Source organism: Nicotiana tabacum, chromosome 6 (genome assembly GCF_000715075.1).
Source record: "Nicotiana tabacum cultivar K326 chromosome 6, ASM71507v2, whole genome shotgun sequence".
Taxonomy (NCBI): domain Eukaryota; kingdom Viridiplantae; phylum Streptophyta; class Magnoliopsida; order Solanales; family Solanaceae; genus Nicotiana; species Nicotiana tabacum.
The window spans coordinates 48,549,306-48,569,100 of record NC_134085.1 but is presented as its reverse complement, the minus strand read 5'-3'; the positions used below and the strand labels follow the sequence as shown (position 1 = coordinate 48,569,100).

At 40.3% G+C, this 19,795-nt stretch overlaps 1 non-coding gene across 1 annotated transcript; it reads right to left on the bottom strand.

The window, feature by feature from the left end:
- Window positions 1–19,369: 19,369 nt before the first annotated feature.
- On the bottom strand, window positions 19,370–19,476 carry LOC142182472 (small nucleolar RNA R71). The gene has a single exon (XR_012711291.1). It is a non-coding gene; the product is annotated as a small nucleolar RNA R71 (small nucleolar RNA).
- Window positions 19,477–19,795: the final 319 nt, after the last annotated feature.

Sequence of the window (19,795 nt, the reverse complement as noted above, 5' to 3'; positions counted from 1 at the left end):
ATTACAAAATCCTATCTATATCTTCAAACTTGCTCTTGTGGTTCCTGTTGCCTTGTTGACTTGTATTCTCCCGGTGGAATTCCCTTGCTGCCGCCTTGAATTGTAATCTGAGATGTTTCCCTTTCTCCAGGTGGACACCCGTTTCCTGAAACTTGAATGTATTCCCTTGGCCTCCAGGTGGGCTCCTGATTGCTGAACTTGAAATGTATTCCCTTGTTCTCCAGGTGGGCGCCTGATTGCTAAACTTGAAATGTATTCCCTTGTTTTCCAGGTGAGCGCCTGATTGCTGAACTTTGAAAATGTATTCCCTTGTTCTCCAGGTGGGCGCCTGGTTGCTGAAACTTGAAATGTATTTCCTTGTTCTCCAGGTGGGCGCCTGATTGTTGAAACTTGAAATGTACTCCCTTGTTCTCCAGGTGGGCGCCTGATTACTAAACTTGAAATATATTCCCTTGTTCTTCAGGTGGGCGCCTGATTACTGAACTTGAAAATGTATTTCCCTTGTTATCCAGGTGGGTGCCTGATTACCAAAACTTGAAATGTATTTCCTTGTTATCCAGGTGGGCGCCTGATTACCAAAACTTGAATTGTATTCCCTTGTTATCCAGGTGGGTGCCTGATTTCCAAAACTTGAAATGTATTCCCTTATTCTTCAGGTAGGCGCCTGATTACCGAAACATGACATGTATTCCCTTGTTCTTCAGGTGGGAGCCTGATTACCGAAACTTGAAATGTATTCCCTTGTTCTTCAGGTGGGCGCTTGATTACTGAAACCTGAAATGTATTCCCTTGTTTTCCAGGTGGGCGCCTGATTGCTGAACTTGAAAAATGTATTCCCTTGTTTTCCAGGTGGGCGCCTGATTACCAAAACTTGAAATGTATTCCCTTGTTTTTCAGGTGGGCGCCTAATTACTAAACTTGAAATATATTCCCTTATTCTCCAGGTGGGTGCCTGATTGCTGAACTTGAAAGATGTATTCCCCTGTTCTTCAGGTGGGCGCCTGATTTCAAAAAATAGACAAAAACAAGGAAGATATTCTGCCCCAGTTTGATGCTGGGCACATATGTGATTGTAAACTAAATCATGTTACCACATATCAGTAAGAACTTGAAAGCTAGGTCCCATTATTCAGGAGGGTCCTGACAGCTTCTAGTTAAACGACGGTTTTACTTCTAAAGGTGTTACTCCTGCTACATCTTGTTATCTAAGAAAGTCTTAAACTACATCCCATTATCCAGGAGGGTCCTGAAAATCAAAAACCAAGTCTTATCTTAAGAGTGACTATTCTTTTCGGCCGAATTATGCTGCCCCACAACAGAACTTACAGTAAATGTTGTTATCTAATTGAAATCTTAAACCTAAGTCCCGTTATTCAGGAGGGTCCTAAAAATTTCAAATTGAATCTTATCCTAAGCATGAAAACTTCAAAGCCAAACTTATGTTTCCTCAAGGTAGAGCCTAGCTAGATCTTGTTACTCATGAACATCTTGAATTTTAACTACGTCCCATTGTCCAGGTGGGTCCTGAGAATTTTAAGATTAAACCCCATTATCCAGGAAGGCCCTGAAATTTTAAAATTAAATCCCATTATCCAGGAGGGTCATGAAAATTTTAAAATTAAATCCCATTATCCAGGAGGGCGCAGAAATTTTAAAATTAAATTTCATTATCCAGGAGGGTCCTGAAAATTTAAAATTAAATCTCATTATCCAGGAGGGCCCTGAAATTTTAAAATTAAATCCCATTATCTAGGAGGGTCCTGAAAACTTAAAACTAAATCCCATTATCCAGGAGGGTCCTGAAAACTTAAAACTAAACCCCATTTTCCAGGAGGGTCCTGAAAACTTAAAACTAAATCTCATTATCTAGGAGGGTCCTGAAATTTTGAAATTAAATCCCATTATCCAGGAGGGTCCTGCAAATTTTAAAATTAAATCCCATTATCCAGGAGGGCCCTGAAATTTTAAAATTAAATCCCATTATCTAGGAGGGTCCTGAAAACTTAAAAACGAAATCCCATTATCCAGGAGGGTCCTGAGAACTTTTAAAATTAAATCCCATTATCCAGGAGGGTCCTGAAAATTTTAAATTAAATCCCATTATCCAGGAGGGTCCTGAGAATTTAAAAACTAAATCCCATTATCGAGGAGGGTCCTGAAAACTTAAAAACTAAATCCCATTATCCAGGAGAGTCCTGAGAATTTTAAATTAAATCCCATTATCCGGGATAGTCCTGAGAACTTTTAAAATTAAATCCCATTATCCAGGATAGTCCTGAAAATTTTAAATTAAATCCTGTTATCCAGGAGGGTCCTGAATATTTTAAATTAAATCCCATTATCCAGGAGGGTCCTGAGAATTTAAAAACTAAATCCCATTATCGAGGAGGGTCCTGAAAACTTAAAATCTAAATCCCATTATCCAGGAGGGTCCTAAGAATTTTAAATTAAATCCCATTATCCAGGAGGGTCCTGAGAATCACAAGTCAAACCTGTCTAGTGCTTGCTTTTCCTCTTACAGAGGGTTTCTCCGAAACAAACGAAATTTTCTACCCCTGTTTCAATCAAAGAAAAATCTTGTCAGTTTAAAATGTGATGGTTGGTTTGTGGCCTTGACTTTGAGGACGATTGCTCCTCCACTTCCCATGATAACTTTGACTTCCACTCGAAGAACTTGCTAACCACTTTCTCTGTCATCCTTATCATAGAAAATACCTCTACTCCATTCAGACACAATATCCTCTATCTGTTGCATTGCTCATGAACTGACATTTACCAAACCTTTGTCTCTCACATGAATCCCAAAGTACGTCAATTGCCACCCACTTAGTGCGTATACTGTTCTTTCTCGACTTAAACCACTGGCCTTGGCCTTGAGGTCTATTGCTCCTTCACTTTCCATGATAACTTTGATTTCTTCTTGAAAGACATTGCTTGTCACTGGTTAACCACTTTCTTTGTCAATCTTATCACAGAAAATACCTTTGATCCGTTCACCCTACACCCTCCATCTGTTGCATTGTTCATGAATTGATATATACCAAACCTTTGTATTTCACATGAATCCTAAAGCATGTTGATTGTTACCAACTCAGTGTGCATGTTGTTCTTTCCTAACTTATGCCACTTTGATGTGCTGGCCAGATCCCGTTTTGTGCAATTGGAAAGCTGGTGGCAAATTTTGAAGTCATTTCTCACTTATTTTGACCGAACAAACTCAAGAAGAGGAAATAAACAAGACAAAAGGAACAGAGTAAAGGACAATGAAAAGAGATGATTCCTAACAAGAAAACTACAAAGTAGAAACCTATCAGATGTGGACACTAACTCTAATGACCGTGACATGCACCTGTGTCCTATTATGTCAAGCAGGTCTGATGTTCAACTCCTATTATACCCCAAACCGTGAAACTGGGCTTCCATGCTCCGATTATCCAATCTGATTCACAATCCTTATTCGACATGTAGTGCCCGAGGGGTTTTCACCATCAAGCCTCTCTCGTTTTGTTCTTTTTCTCAACTTACAGTCGCCTCAAGGTGCCGGTGAAGGTTTTCACCAATAAGACTCTCTCATTTTTTATTTTTCTCTGTTTCCATTGCCATACGGTACCTGTAAAGGTTTTCACCAATAAGACTCTCATTTATTATTTCTCTCAGCTCCCGTTGCCTTACGATGCCCGTGGGGGTTTTCACCAATAAGACTCTCTCATTTTCAATTTTTCTTGCTTGGACGAGAGTGTTGCCCTTGATATGATTCCCCGCTACCTGCTTGACTCGACATTTTCGAAGACTGATCAGAAGGTCTTTCTTTGGACCGTAACATGGGCTTTTGGACAGGGTTAGAAAGAAAGGGTATAAAAGGCTCAAAACAATTCAACTGGGTTCAAAATTACAACTTTTGGAATCAGATTTCCTGCAACAACCACAACTTCTGCCCCAGTTTCTTGCTTGGGGACTTTTGGATTTTATTTCGATGGGACCGAACTGTGAGGCTGCCTACATATCCTTAAAAGGAATCAGGTCGAACGTAGTTCATGGAAACTTTTGTTTTTGTTTTTCCTTTTTGTTTTGTTTTCTCTTCCTTTTTCCTTTTCTTTTTCCTCTCTTTTTTCATTTTCTTTTCTTTTCTTTACTCTTTTTCCATTTTTTCTTCTCTTTTTCTCTTTTTTCTTTTCTCTCCCATTTTCTGTATCACATTTCTAAACTCTGCTTCTGATTCCAAAGAGGGATATGAAAGAAAATAAATAAGGCCCAAAGGGAAGACAAAGGATATAGTGTTTAGATAGTAGAATAAAATACCTTCGTCATTCCAATCTTCAAAGCATGCCAAACACAAACAACACAATTAAACAAACCAAAGAAATCATACGTAATATCTTTTGACTTCATCAGAATTGATAGCCATATCTACACATTTGCCTTCTATATCTGTTAAATACAAAGAACCATTGGACAACACTTTTGTTACCACGAACGGCCCTTGCCAATTTGGGGCAAACTTGCCTTTAGCTTCAACCTGATCCGGCAGGATGCATTTCAATAGTATTTCTTTATGTTCTATCTTCCCCAGTTTCACAATTCGGGCTGGAAATGATTTCAAAATGCCTTTACTTTTTTCATTCAAATGTCCCTATCATCTTCAAAATTGTTTCATTGCTTCATGACTAAACTAACTTTTTAAGACCAGGCTGAGAATTACGAGTGCATGTCATGTCACTAGAGTCAATAGGAAAAGGACTATAAAAGGAAAAGAGAACTAAACAAAAATGACTAAAAATAATAGAAAGCAGAAAATTGCATTAGATCGATGGTGAAAGGATTTGAACAACAAAACAAGCAAACTAAACTGGGCTACAACCCTGGAACAAACCTAGACAACACTAAACGAGATAATACGACTAAAGGAACTAGATGAAATAAAGGATAGAAGGATTTGAGTCACAAGACAATATCCGAATTACAACCCTGCAATAACCCGGACAACAGAAATGACAACAAACTAAACCACCAAAAGCTCCTCTCCGACTGACCAAGAAATGGAGTGTCTTTCCAATTACCAAGCGCGGTATCTTAGCCACTGAATTCTGCATCAACAATACTAGGACCTCTACAAGTCTTCATCACATTGTTCTTAACAAATTGCTTTTGGGTTCCTTTTGCTGGCTCATTCTTAAGATCAACCCCTGATAGCGCTGAAAGCTTAGTAGCACGTGGACCTCCGAGGCTCCCAGATGAATTCTCACATTCCTTTTCAAAATAAACCATACCCACCATATGTGTCTCATTATGCACAGGCGATGGACTTTGGCTAGTGTCTGCTGCATCTGGATTTTGCACGACAATGTCGCCTGCATCAATAAGCTTCTGAATCGCATTATTCAGGTTCCAACGCTTCTCTATGTCATGCCCCGGGGTATCCGAGCATTATGCGCACCTTTGAGAAAAATCGAACTTCTTTGGAAGAGGGTCTGGAATTTTTATCTATGTCGGCTTCAACATGTCCAATATCCTTAGCCTCTGGAACAGACTGGCATATGACTCTCCCAATGGAGTGAAGGTCTTCTTCTTTCGTAACCTCTCGTTCTTAAAGGCATGATTGGGCCGGAAACCTGATCCAGGGGGTTTTCGGTAGGCTCGTGGGGGTAGATAGGCATTTTGTGGTGCTGGGTACTGGGAGAGTGATGTACGACTTTGGGAGTTATGTGGAGAGAAGTGGCATTTGGGAGGATCATCTGGTGCATAAGGATATCCACGGGGACGATGTCGAGGCTAGAAGTATTGATCGGGAAAGCCCATTGGATCATCTTCTCTGTTTCTCTTTCTTCCACCCAAGCTTATTGGGATGTTCTGAATGTTTTTCGAACAACTCATGATTTTGCCTGACCTGATTCCGTATTCTATTAGCTCCCCCATTCTTAACACATCATTTAAAGGCTTCCCGAGGGCCGGGATCAAATGACTGAAGTATGTGGGCCCCTGGGCTTGTAGGAAAAGCTCAACCATTTCTTCTTCACCAATTGGGGTATTGACTCGAGAAGCCTACTCCCTCCATCTGAGCCCAAACTCTCTAAAGCTTTCCTCTGGCTTCTTTCCCATTCTAGATATGGAGGAACGGTCTGGGGTAACGCCTGATTTGTATTGAAAGTTTTGAACAAAATCTTGAGCCATGTCACCCAATGTAGGCCACTTACCAACATCTTGACGAGCATGCCAATCCAAAGCTGCCCCAGTCAGGCTCTCACTGAAATACGCCATCATCAAGTCATCTTTCTCTCCAACACCTCTCATTTCACTGCAATAAACCTTCAGGTGGGCTACCAGATCCCCACACCCATCATACAATTTAAATTTTGGCACTTTAAACCCCGCGGGCAGGTGAACGTTAGGGGACACAGACAGTTCTTTGTAAGCCATGTTTCCCTGGTCTCCCATTCCTTGCTTGTTCTTTAAGGACTGTTCTAAGCCTTTCAGCCTCCTGGGTGCCCCATCTTTCCCTTTTCTTCCTGTGAACCTTTCATTTTCAACATGAGTCTCATCCCTGGAGCCCTGTTTGTATGAGTCGGGAACCTTGTGGGCAACCTCTGAGGGGTAATATTGGGCATCATGAGCTTGGAGATAAGCGGGTGGATCTGGAGAGTATGGAGGATCATCTAGCATTGTGTCCGGAGTTTGGGTAAGGGCAGCATCTAGGAACCTAGGTGGTGGCAGGGGTGGCTCCTTCATAGTCATCCAAGCCTGATGCATGTCAGCCATATGTTGTTTTAACATCTTTACCTCTTCAACCAACTCATTGTCCTGTTCAACCAACTACTTTCGAGCGCCGGTATCAACCAAATCAGTTCTGTTGTTGTCTGCCATTGCCGTTTGACTTTATGTTGTAGAGAAGAGTTACCACTTTAAAACCACAAACCAACCACCCTTCTGCTATGAATATAACAAAATAAAGCCATCACATTAGCGTTAGGGCATTTAACATAAGATAATCTCACTTTATGTGCAATGCACCTAGCCACAGTTATCGGTTCTAAAATGACTTCGAGGGTACGGAAGTCAGTTGGCATCATCCCAATTTATTCATTTCAATATTCTCTTTTCTTTGCTTTTCTAGCACTTGCTTGATCATTTTCCTTCCTCTTTCTTTCCTCTCATTTCTCACAACCCACAATTTCATCTCTTTTTTCTTTTTTTTTTTCCTTTTTCCCTTTTTTTTATTTTCTTTGAAAACTACAAAATTCTTTTTTTTCAAATTTTCGGGAGAGTTTCGTTATGTTTTGGGACATTGGTTTTTCAAAATAGGCACTTATCCCTCCCAACCATCTAAGTTTTCCTTGTAAGACGGTCAACATGCAAATCCGAAGCAAATGAATGCGCAAGTAGCAAGTAAGATGCATTATAATGGTCTTTACATTTCGGGTACACCTGTCCTAGACAGACCCAACCGCTGTGTTGAGTCTCCAAAGTCGAATGCACATGAAGCAAACAAGCGTTCCTACTAGGGATCAGGCATGAGGCTGAGTTATTCTAGGTTCAAAACCTGGGTATGTGTTCTAGATTGTGTACCTGAGCGGACAACTCGAGCCGAAGAAGGGGCTACATACCGGGAACCAAAAGGCCATCCGGCTTAGTAACTTGTCCGAGCCTCTTTCTTATATCAAGGTATGACACCAATAGAATAGAGAGTCTCGACCAGCGAGCACATCCCCGAAGATGAGAAGAGAAGGGTTTCGTAGCAGTTTATATACAGTTCAGATAATATCAAAGCGGTAAAAGTATCATTCAACACATTAGGCACAAGCATGTAATCAGATAACAGATAAAGCCAAATATATCAATTCACCTAAGCTCGAATTCTGAACCCTGAACAAGAGATTCTGGGTTCAATTCCCCAGCAGAGTCGCCAGAGCTATCACACCTCCTTTTTCCTACACCCCCGAGAAGGGAGTATATAAGAGAGTTTTTTCCAACTTAAAGTGACAATCGAAACGGGATTACTTATTTATCAAATTCAGAGTCGCCACTTGGGATATTTATGGTGTCCCAAGTCACCGGTTCAAATCCCGAATCGAGGAAAGGATTGACTCTGTATTACAGTCCGTGAATCAGAAATCCGGGTAAGGAATTCTGTTAACCCAGGAGAAGGTGTTAGGCATTCCCGAGTTCCGTGGTTCTAGAACGGTCGCTCAACTGCTATATTCGGCTTAATTATCTGATTTCAAAACAAGTTTCAAACCTATGTGCATTTTTAACTTTTAACCGCTTTTATTCCTCTTTGAAGAAAATTGCAACGTTATTAAAACACGTCTCAAACCACGTCACATAGATGCACCCGTGGTCTCTGACATATCCTAACATCGTTGAGATTTGGATTTTGGTCACATAAATGTGCAGCCAAATTTAGGAAAGGTAATATTATTAAATGACGCGCCTAAAGCAACTACGCATTTTTAGCTTTGCGAAGGGCACGAAAATTTCACTAAGTGGCACACGTCAAATTCTAAGGATTAAATCAGACTTAATTAAAATGAGGGCCAAGCAATTGTCATTTTTTGTTGGGCATGGTGTACCTCGACTGAACTATAAGGGTCCGACTAATTAAATGAGGCTTAAAGAAATTATAGTTACTCCTAAGCTAATGTTCTAGTCCAAATTGTTGATTCCAGATCCATGCTGGGCGAGGTCAGGTAATTAGCTATTTTTGGTCAAAGCTTAAATAAACAGAAAATCGATGTCATTTACAAGCTCCAAAGGCAAGACACAAAGGAAACTGGGCTCAAAATGAAGCCTAGATTAAATAAAGAATTGACAAGGGGGCTCGGCGTGAACGGGCTAACGATAATAGCCCAAGCTCTTAACCAAAAGTGGCTGCCTATAACCCAGTACGCCCCATGAGAAACTTGGCATTGCAACAGGTATTTGACAAAGCATGATTGAAATTAATTATTCAAGCAATTTAAAGAGAAAACACTATAATTGGGGAACTGGCCATTCATGATTCAATGCCCAAGACAACAGCACCTGAGGGATCAACCAAAGTCCCTTGCATAGCCCAAACTCTCACAAATTTTTGATCAAATGCAAATCATGCTTCAATATCAAACTACACTATTGTAATGAAGATGCAACACTTGAGGTTATGATTACTCACTCACAACTTATATCACTGTTAAAATGTGACAAAAGTGAATCCTTAACCCCACAACTAACATGGTCTTAAGATTTTATACCTATTGATGAGCAAATTAAAGATGAAAGTGAGCCCAAAACTGTTTTTACCATATACCGACCATGGCATTAACAGATAACTTTAAACAATGCCAAAACTAAGTAATTCCTGAGAGCCAATTAACCTTACTCAAAATGAGTGAACTGACTATAGAATTTAACGACCACCATTAACATGAGGTTCCAATCGCCAACCCTTGAACATAAAAGAAATACTGAAATTAGCTTCATGGACTAACCAAATGAACAATTCATGAAATTGCATCAACTTGAGTCCATTATAGACTGATTTTGCTGACTTTCACAGTTTTAAACAGATCTGGACAGAAGATGTTCAATATGAACTAGCCCCCTGCTACAACATATCCAACAGTCTATACACACAATAGATTTTAATCATTTTACAAGCCAACGTACCCATTCCAACTTACAAACACAATATTAAGACAATAACATAAATAAGCAAGCAAACACATGAAGAAAAGCTAAATTACTACATAACTAAATGAGTTTAATAACATAAGATGGCATTTGATAGCAGCATGTCATGAAACTTTCAAAGGGATCATGTAACTTCAGATTTCCCCATTCTTACACATCTAGAGGTCTAGAAAGTACCTGAATACAACAAAAACAACAAGGGGACAGCCTGAAGTTAGGAAGAACAACAGCAGTAGGTAAACAACAATGCAAACGATTCAATCCATGCTGGAACCCAGAAATAGCAAGGTATTGGAAATTCATTTGAAAGAAACCCAGAAATTTGAACTAGTTCATCAACGGAACAATACCCTGGTCCCTTTTCTTTGTTTGAAGCTCTTTCAATATGTAGGTATTTTGTATTCTAGGTGCAGAAGGTAATGTTCAAAGATATTTTCAGCCATTTCTGATTTTTCTCCAAGTCTGATCCTCTTTTTCAAAACTGCCTTGCCTATCAAGTTTAAGTGCCTTTATAGGCAAGGCATTAGGGTAGCCTAAAAGTATTAAAAACCAATAAAATTTAGAAAAGCAAAATTGAAAAGCAATAAACGGACAATCCTTAATTTTTAGCTATACTTTGTTCAAGTTTCCATTCAATTAATCAGAGAGAAAGAGAAGAATGAGGAGGAAAGAAGACTGAAGGCACACAAGAATGAAAGAAGAAATAAGAAGTCACCAACCTATGCTTCTCACTCGCGATTAACTTTCTGATATAGTCCCCAAATAATGTCATCTGCTTGTTCCTTGCGAAGAACAAGAAAGCAATGTTATTCTGGGACCAAACCGGCCTTGAGCGCTAAGGAAACTTTGAAGGATATCCCTGCATGAACGAACTCGGCCATGGCTTCTAGGGCTCGAACCCTAGATTTGAGATTCGAGGAGTTTAGGCCATGTTTGAGAGGAGCGGAGTGGGGATTTGGAAAGGGGACAGTGAGGAGGTCTTGGGGGTGTAAAAATGAGGGTGAACGGAGGTGGTTGCCGCCTCCAATGGCGGTGGAAATTTAGGGGAGGCGGGCTATGGTTCTGTCTCTGATGGAGGTGGGTTTGTGAGAGATGATGAGAGGAGGGGGGGGGGGAACATGTTAGGACATTTATATATTAAGCTAGAGTCAGTTCCGGACCGTTTGATCAACTGAGATCAACGGTCCAGATCAAAAGGACGAAACAATGTTGTTTAGTTTTAAGGTGGGGCAGACCGGGTAGAGGGGCGGGTTTTGGGCCGAATTGACCTGGTACTCGCGTTTAAGTCAATTGGGCCTGAAGGGATTGAATGGAAGTGGCCCAAAAGCTGACTTCTTTACTTCTTTCTTTCCTTTTTCTTTTCATTTCTTTTTAAATTCAAATTAAACATAAAACCTAAATTAATTCTTAATCAAATTATGCTATCAAATTAAATTAAATAACTCTAAATAATAATTACCACAACTAATTAAAAACCAAATTCAAGGAAAAACTACCAAAATTCGAAATTAAAATTAAAAAGTGCAAAATAAATTATTTTTGTGATTTTTCCCATTTTTATAAAACAACTAATTTGTCAATTAATCCTAAAAATGTAAAACTTAATCATAAATCCAAATGCAACATATTTTTGTATTTTTTATTAATTAAATTAAACACGCACAAGCAAATACAATTAACAAGAAAGTGCTACAAAAATCTACAAAATTGCAAACCAATGAAAAAGAATTATTTTGTTTTGAATTTATGGGAGTAATTCATATAGGGCAAAAATCACGTGCTCACACATCACACGGGGCAAGTCATGTCCGAGAACTGGCGAGCAAAGTGCAAAAGCTCAAAACGACCGATCGGGTCGTTACATCCTCCCTCTCTTAAGCGTACTTCGTCCTCGAACGTGCCCAGAGTTGTCCAAAAGCCAACCAATCGCTGAAATAACCTACCATGCACATACCCGGGGGTGATCCCACGTTATCCTATCTCATATAGGTCCGATAACACAATCTAACTGAAATTTCACAATCAAACCTAGCCCATAAACCTGAGAACCACATTTCTACTTCCGAAATCATCCACCATAGTAGAATCTCACATCTATACTCCGAATAAGCCCGAACAAGCTGTAATAACCCATACCTGCAACCTCAGGTGAAATCACATGATATACCACATAACTCAAACACTTGTAGTGATAATTCTAATCATGGCAGCTGCACACAACACCCAAATACCGATAGAAAACTCTTATCAACTAAAGTCTTATTCCAACACTTCCATATATTGCCAATGATAAATGAATCACATAGTAAACCATAACCTTCTCTAAGATCAACCATTCATGAAGCCACTTCTCATTTGGCAAAGACCATAGTAAATTATTGAGCCGAACCTCGATATTATCCTTCCAACATGCTGAAATCGAATCCGTTCGTATTCATTAATGATCCCAACGATCTCATCTAATCCAACACACTACTCTGATGACATGACACATAAATACAGGCTAAAGCCTCAACTTGTGAAATCCATGCACCAATAAAAAACAATCAGAACATACTTAAATCATGAAAATGACTCAAATGAAAGAGTTGTACCGCAAGCTCACAAGTACCACCACAACACAAGGCTGAGAACCTGTCTCACATCATAGAAATAGAACACACGAATCTAACCCGCAAGGTCATACCTCCACATAACTTCACTGCAATGCGCGACCCTATCCAGACACTGGTCCACATGAAACACCTCAAGTCACTCTGCTCAAAATTGACGACCACGTGCAATTGATGTCTAGAACTAAAGCAAATCATCATACCCACGGTGAAGTAAATACATAACACCACACAAACCCGAAGTGACATAACTGATACGCTATTCAACGAGCAATACCCAGTACTCTTCCTGCTCGACTTTCACTATGAAACCCCAATGGAACCGCGCCATCTGTGCCTATAACCAACAAATCATAACGTCTCGCAACACAGAAAAGTAATTCATAGATCACCTCAGAACACTAATAGCTCAATAACAATCGAATCAACACATCCCTCCCCAATAGCAACTCGAAGTCAACAAAGCCATCTCGATTCAGAACACTCATCCATATAGGTCTACCAATGAACCCTTTATCAAGGAGTTCCGGAAGCTACTCCTTCAACTCCTCTCACTCTGCCAATGCCATACGATATGGTACCCGACATCAAATCAATACCAAAATCAACAAAACCCGGCTGGCGAAATGCCTGGCCACAAGAAACACATCCGAAAAGTCCCTCACCACCGGAACTGAATCAATGGTAGGAGTCTCTACACTGACATCCATCACGAAAGCCCAAATAAGAAAGAAAATCCTTCCTAGCCATCCACTAGGTCTTAGAATATAAAACCACCCGACTAGGACATGAAATCCGTTGAACCTCGCCACTCAATCCGTGGCATTCCCGGCATAGCCAATATCACCGCCTTAGAGCAATAGTCTAGAATAACACGACACAAAGACAACCAGTCTATACCCAAGATTATATCAGAATATAATATACCAAGCAACACAAGATCCACTCGGGTCTCCAAACTCCGATAGTCACTAAACAGTGCCGATATACATGACCCACAACCACAACATAGCCTGAATATGAGAACTCCCAGTCTCCAACTCCATATAGCACACAAATCACCATACCTGATCCCAGTTTCGCCGTCCGAATACATACCACACCTCTAATAGCCAATCATTCCACGAGTGATACTCTAAATTCTTCTGTGACATCAAGCAAACTCGAATATCAACAGTCGATCTAACAAGAGAGTGCTGCAATACTACCGATGTACCATTAACTTAATCACATTGCCTTTTTCTGAAACATATACCCTCGTCAAATCACCCCAATTAGCAATACCATTTCCTTAATCATCTGAAGATCATTTCCCAAATCATCTGAAGCTCATTTCCCTAATTATATGGAGCTCATTTCGCTAGTTATCTGAAACTGCCCGCGCTGCCTAAGAATTGTGACCTTCCTTTCAGAACTGATCTGTGACCTTACACATGCAAATCTAAGTCTTGCACAACATACCGCATATACCATACCATCCTAAGGTAAACATACGAACTTCATATCCATTCCGAGCCACACGCAACTACGTACTCAACTAGCCAAGAACTTTTCCATTGGACCTAATTTGGGGGAAAATCACTATACATCCCATGCTCCTCATGCTCGAGGAAAATATACTCCTCTAACCGTGGTAGAATCATCAAGAACTTTCCGAATTCCATTTGCACAAAACTAAACCGTCAGGACTGAATCCTTCTAAATCAACCAAGCTACGCAGGCCACTAAAAACCCAAGAGAATTGCCGTGAAACACCTGTAGAAACTCATTACCTCGTAATCACCCAAAGGACTAATCATATCTTTACCATGCCGATCCGACATACTACCAAGCTATTCTATTGATCCTAGTTCCTTCTAAATTACCTTCAAATTGATACTTCTCCTTGCCATAACACCACAATTCCTCAACTTAGACTCACCACATGAAACCCAAGTATAAAACCACACCGTCTAAGTCTCATAAGCCGCCGAACTCTCTCTTGAATATTCCCAAACGCACCACATTCAAAATACCTACGCAACAGAGATTTCCCTGCGAATCCAAAGCCATTACCTTCACCTTCTGATGCTGATACATAGAATCCCATAATGATATAAAAATACCACGAGTCTTGACACCCTCCAATGCAAACTTCAGTTTCTAGCCAAAAATACAACTCGAAAATTTCCACTTATTACATGAAAAATCTTGAACCCCTTAGAATCATTTCCGAGAGTCATTCACTCTACTCAAACTGCAATTAGCCTTACCAAACGAGCCGAACAACTTGTGCCTCATTAGCACTCCGACACTGCGGAGTGTAACCTAATCCTAAAACAACCAAGCAACTTCCTGCTCTATGCATCGAGCATCCTTTACCAACAACAACTCACGAAATTCCGTGATTCTCGCACACCCATGAATCATACTATATCCTTTATCAAGAATTTTCCTTTACTCGGGCCATCTTCGGTCTCAATCTCCGTAGGCCATAACTGATTCTGCCGTACGCCTCAAACTGGAACCAACATAGCATATAATCGTGCAATCAACTAATCAATAGCAGACTCCCCCACTTGTCGCGAAACCATAGATCAAAACACACTCAATAACTCAAAACGCATATACTCTATTGCTACCATTGTACCATAGTGAGATTAAACTCGATCCTTCATAAGTTCGTGAAACACATACCATCTGGTACTTTAACTTTTATGCAAATCTCACATTCACTCTCATAGCAGTTAAACCCACTCTCATAAGCGACCCATATTTACATTGCAACACATATATTTCACTTGTAAATGAGATCTTCTAACGGACAACATAAGGATCACACAACTTCAGAACACTCCGCAGGAGATAACTCATTTGCTTTGCCTCAAACTAGCATTTCTTTATACCCTTCCACCTTCATAACCATTACGCAGTCACCTAATCTTATTGAGTCTGAACTCATACCGCAACATGAAATTTATTTCACTCCCAACTAGGAAGCATGAAAGGATTCTTCACACACCCATAACTCGGGACTATACCTCAAATCAAGATGGAAATCAAGCACCTAATAGTCCTTCTATCCTCCAGTAGACCCTTCTCGCCGCTTCCAAATCATATGAATACATCTCACAGTCACATCACCCTCATCACATAGCTATCCAATAATTACTTCCCTTAATAGGGACACAACAACACATATAGATCCATAAGCACACGCTCACGCAATCAACAGCTCAGGGCTCAAACTATAGGCAAAAATCCGGCATCGAGTCCTCCAAACTAGCCCAACATCAACACACAGAGATCATATCTCGCCCCTCGATCAGGGAATCACAAGCCATCGATGCATATTTGATACTGAGCGCTCATGCGCGCATGCGAACACGTGAAAGGAATTCAAAGAGTTACATTTCAAGCTGAATCAAGGACGCACGATAAGAATTCAAGAATGTGAAGTTGTTCCTAAAGGTTCTGCAGCCTCCCGAGGATAAATAAAGACGACTCCGTACCGATCCGCGAGACTCTACTAAACCTGCTCATGACTCGTGAGACCTATGTAACCTAGGCTCTGATACCAACTTGTCATGACACCAAATCAGACTCGGTCGTGATGGCTTCTCTTGTGAAGATAAGGCCGACCAACATAATCCCCAAGTTCATTTCAAAAGTTTTAATAAGTCAATTTAAGCCTTTCTAGTTAATCACGTATTGCATAATGTAAGTTTAAAAGAACAGTGCGGAAATAAGTACAACCCGACATCGGGGTGTCGCAAGTCATGAGCATCTACTAAGGTCTAAAATACAACGAAATTTCTGTAAATGTACTAGATACAATCTAATGACATTAAAAGGAGAAAAGCAGTACTGCGGAAGTCAGGAAACTACCTAACTAAACTCCAAAGACTCTGCCTCCGATCAACCAATACCCGCTACCAGCTGCAGAAATACCTGAATCTGCACACAAAGTGAAAGGAGTAAAGTGAGTACTCCACTCATAACTAAAGATTGAGTGATAGAAAATCACGAAAAGTACATCAACATGCTATATATAAGTAGTACAAAACCAGTAAGAAAGCACTGAAGCTGTGAAATCTCTTAAAGCATCTTAGCTAAGTTTAAACTTCTTTAAAAATGACTTTTCAATAGTTAAGCAATTAAATGCAAAGCAATTAGAACAGATAAGCACAGAAAATCCGCCCCTCGGGCACAATACACAATTAAATAGGTAAATGACAGACAAATAAGATAGATAAGTACATAAAGGATTGCCCCTCGGGCACAATGTCATCAATACCAGACCCTCGGGCTATATATCACATCACAATGGGTACTCGCACTAACTGGGGGTGTGCAGACTCCTGGAGGGGCCCTTTTCGGCCCAAGCGCAATATCTAGCCATCTCGTGGCATCATCACTAGGCGCTTAGCCTCATATCAACAATCCACCTCATGGCGTACAAATCTCAGGCCCTCGGCCTCATAATCATAATCAGTGTATCACCGTTGCGATGTGTAGCCCGACCCAAAGTATCCTCACAACACAGGCCCTCGGCCTTACTCAGTCAAAATCACATAAGCCACTCGGGCAACAGTAAAATATGATGCTCAGCCCAAAATATTATTTGAAATATCATTTAGTATGTTAAAACAGAGTAAACATGGCTGAGTTATGAAAACAGTAAATTATAGCATGACTGAGTACAAGTATAAAGTCAAAAACAGTGAGGAAATACCAATAACAATCCCCTAAGGGTTCAAATAGTTGGCACCAGGCCCAAATATGGCATTCATCCCAAAACATGATGTTCACAAATAGATTTCAGTCAAATACGAGGTAAAATAGCCATTTGGGATGGACTAAGTCACAATACCCAACAGTGCACAACCCCACGCTCGTCATCAAGCGTGTGCGTCACCGCAATATAGCACAACAATGTGCAATCCGGGGTTTCATACCCTCAGAACATCATTTACAATCATTACTCACCTCGATCCGGTCCAAATTCTATCCCACGATGCCTTTGCCTTCACAAATTGACCTCCGGATGCTCCAAATCTAGCCACAATCAGTACACAACTATTAAAATATGCTAAGGGAATAAAGCCCACTCGAAAATATCCAATATACATCAAAAATCCCCAAATTGCTCAAACCCGGCCTCCAGGCCCACGTCTCAGAATCCGATAAAAGTCACATCAATAGAATCCTCATCCTCTCACGAGTTTATACATACCAAGAACATCAAAATTGGACATCAATTGCCCCTTCAAATTCCCAATTTACACTCTCCAAATTTAAGCCTAATTCCCCAATTTTAGGCTTTAATTTTCCATATATTTCATGATTAAACAAGTAAGAATCAACATAGGATCGAGTATTGAGTTAAAAAATCTTACCCCCAGGTGTTATCTCTTGAATCCCTCTTCAAATCCTCTCAAAAAGCTTCAAAATCGCCCAAAAATGGTGAAAGTTAGCCCCAAAATCGCGGACAATGGCTATTTAAACATTCTGCCCAGGCATCTAAAACCTTCTTCGTAAACGTGGTCAAAGCCTCGCGTTCACCAAGCACAAAATCCGCTGACCATAAATTTCCCTTACGCGAACGCGACCTCCAGCTCACAAACGCGAAGTGTCCACTTTCCAAACCATCGTGAACGCGACTGCCTTGCGCAAATGTGAAGAACAAAAGGCTGGGACCCCAGCTGCTCCCACTTACTTTACGCGAACGCGACACAAGCCTCACGATAGCAGAGAATCAAAACATCACAACATCGTAAATGTGACACCCAAAACGCGAACGTGAAGGCCAAATTCGCCGCCTCAAAAAACACCCTTCGAGAACGCGGGTCCCTGACCGCGAACGCAAAGAACAAATAGTCTGCAACACAAAACCGGCAAAAATTATCAAGTCCAAAGTCCAAAATTGATCCGTTTAACCATGCGAAACTCACCTGAGTCCCTCGGGACCTCAACCAAACATGCCAAAATATCCCATAATGTCATTCAAACTTGTTCCAACCTTCGGAATGCTCAAAACAACATCAAAACACTAAAATCACATCAGATTCAAGCCTAAGAACTTCAAGAACTTCCAAATTCCGCTTTCAATCAAAAACCCAACCAAACCACGTTCGAATGACCTGAAATTTTGCGCACACATCACAAATGACACAAAGGAGATGCTGCAACTTTCGGAATTCCATTCCGACTCCTATATCAAAATTTTACCTATCAACCGGAAAACGCCAAAATCTCAATTTTGCCAATTCAAGCCTAAACCTTCCACAAACCTCCAAAATGCATTCTGATCACGCTCCTAAATCCCAAATCACATAAAGGAGCTAACCAAATCATAAAATTCCAATCCGAAATCATATACCAATAAGTCAAATCTTGGTCAAACTTTTGAAATTTCAAGCTTCAAACTGAGAACTGTTCTTCCAAATTCATTCTGATTACCCTGAAAACCAAATCCAACGATTTATATAAGTCATAATCCATCACACGAGGCAAGTCATGCCCGAGAACTAGCGACCAAAGTGCAAAAGCTCAAAAGGATCGATCGGGTCGTTACATAAAGATAAACTTGAAACCTTTGGACAAGAACCTGAAAGATTCTTCCACAAAAATTAAAAAAAAACAAAAAAAGCTAAAGAAACAACAAATGAGGCGACACATGTTAAGGAAATCGAGAATCAACAAGAAATTATTTAACTTCCACAATTTGTAGGAATAGCAGGAAACCAAGAACGAGCAGTGATCGAGTCGGCAAGGCCTATCCTTGAAAATATGGCACATGTCATTTTCAAGACGACCATCAACGATCATTTTGAGATGAAACAATATATGGTGCAACTTATATAATTCCAAGGTCAATATGTGGGGCTTCCACATGAGGATTCGCAAAGGCATATCCAAATTTTTTGGAGATCACCGATACCTACGATTTTCCAAATATTTCTTCGAATTACATCAGACTAACATTATTTTCCTTTTTGCTATCGGAAGAAGCTAAATAGTGGCTACAAAAGGAGCCTGCATATTCAATCAAAATATGGGATGATTTGGCATGAAAATTCTTCATTAAATTCTTTCTCTCTCAGAAGACAAACTCCGTGAGAAGCCAAATTTTTGGGTTTCAACAGAAAGAAGGTGAAACTCTTCGTCGAGCTTGGGAGAGATTTAAGAAGCTACTCAAAGATTACCCCCACCATAGCCAAATAGATGAGGAATTGGGTCATACAATTGTGGAATGGTCAGATGAAGCTTCCAAAATACATGGACCCGGCTTGCAGAGGTATGTGTATGGAAAAACAAAACAAGGAAATATAGGCCTTATTGAACAATTTCACTATGAATGATCAGAACTGGAAAGAGGAAGGAGAACAAAGTTGAGCCATCAAGCCAAAGATAGGTGGGTATGATCGAAGTAGATGCCTTCACAGCTTTGAGAGCCGATGTAGCCAATATAGTTAATCAAGTTGAAAAGGAATCTCAAGCATAAGTGCAACTGGTGCAACAAATGACAGTTTATTATG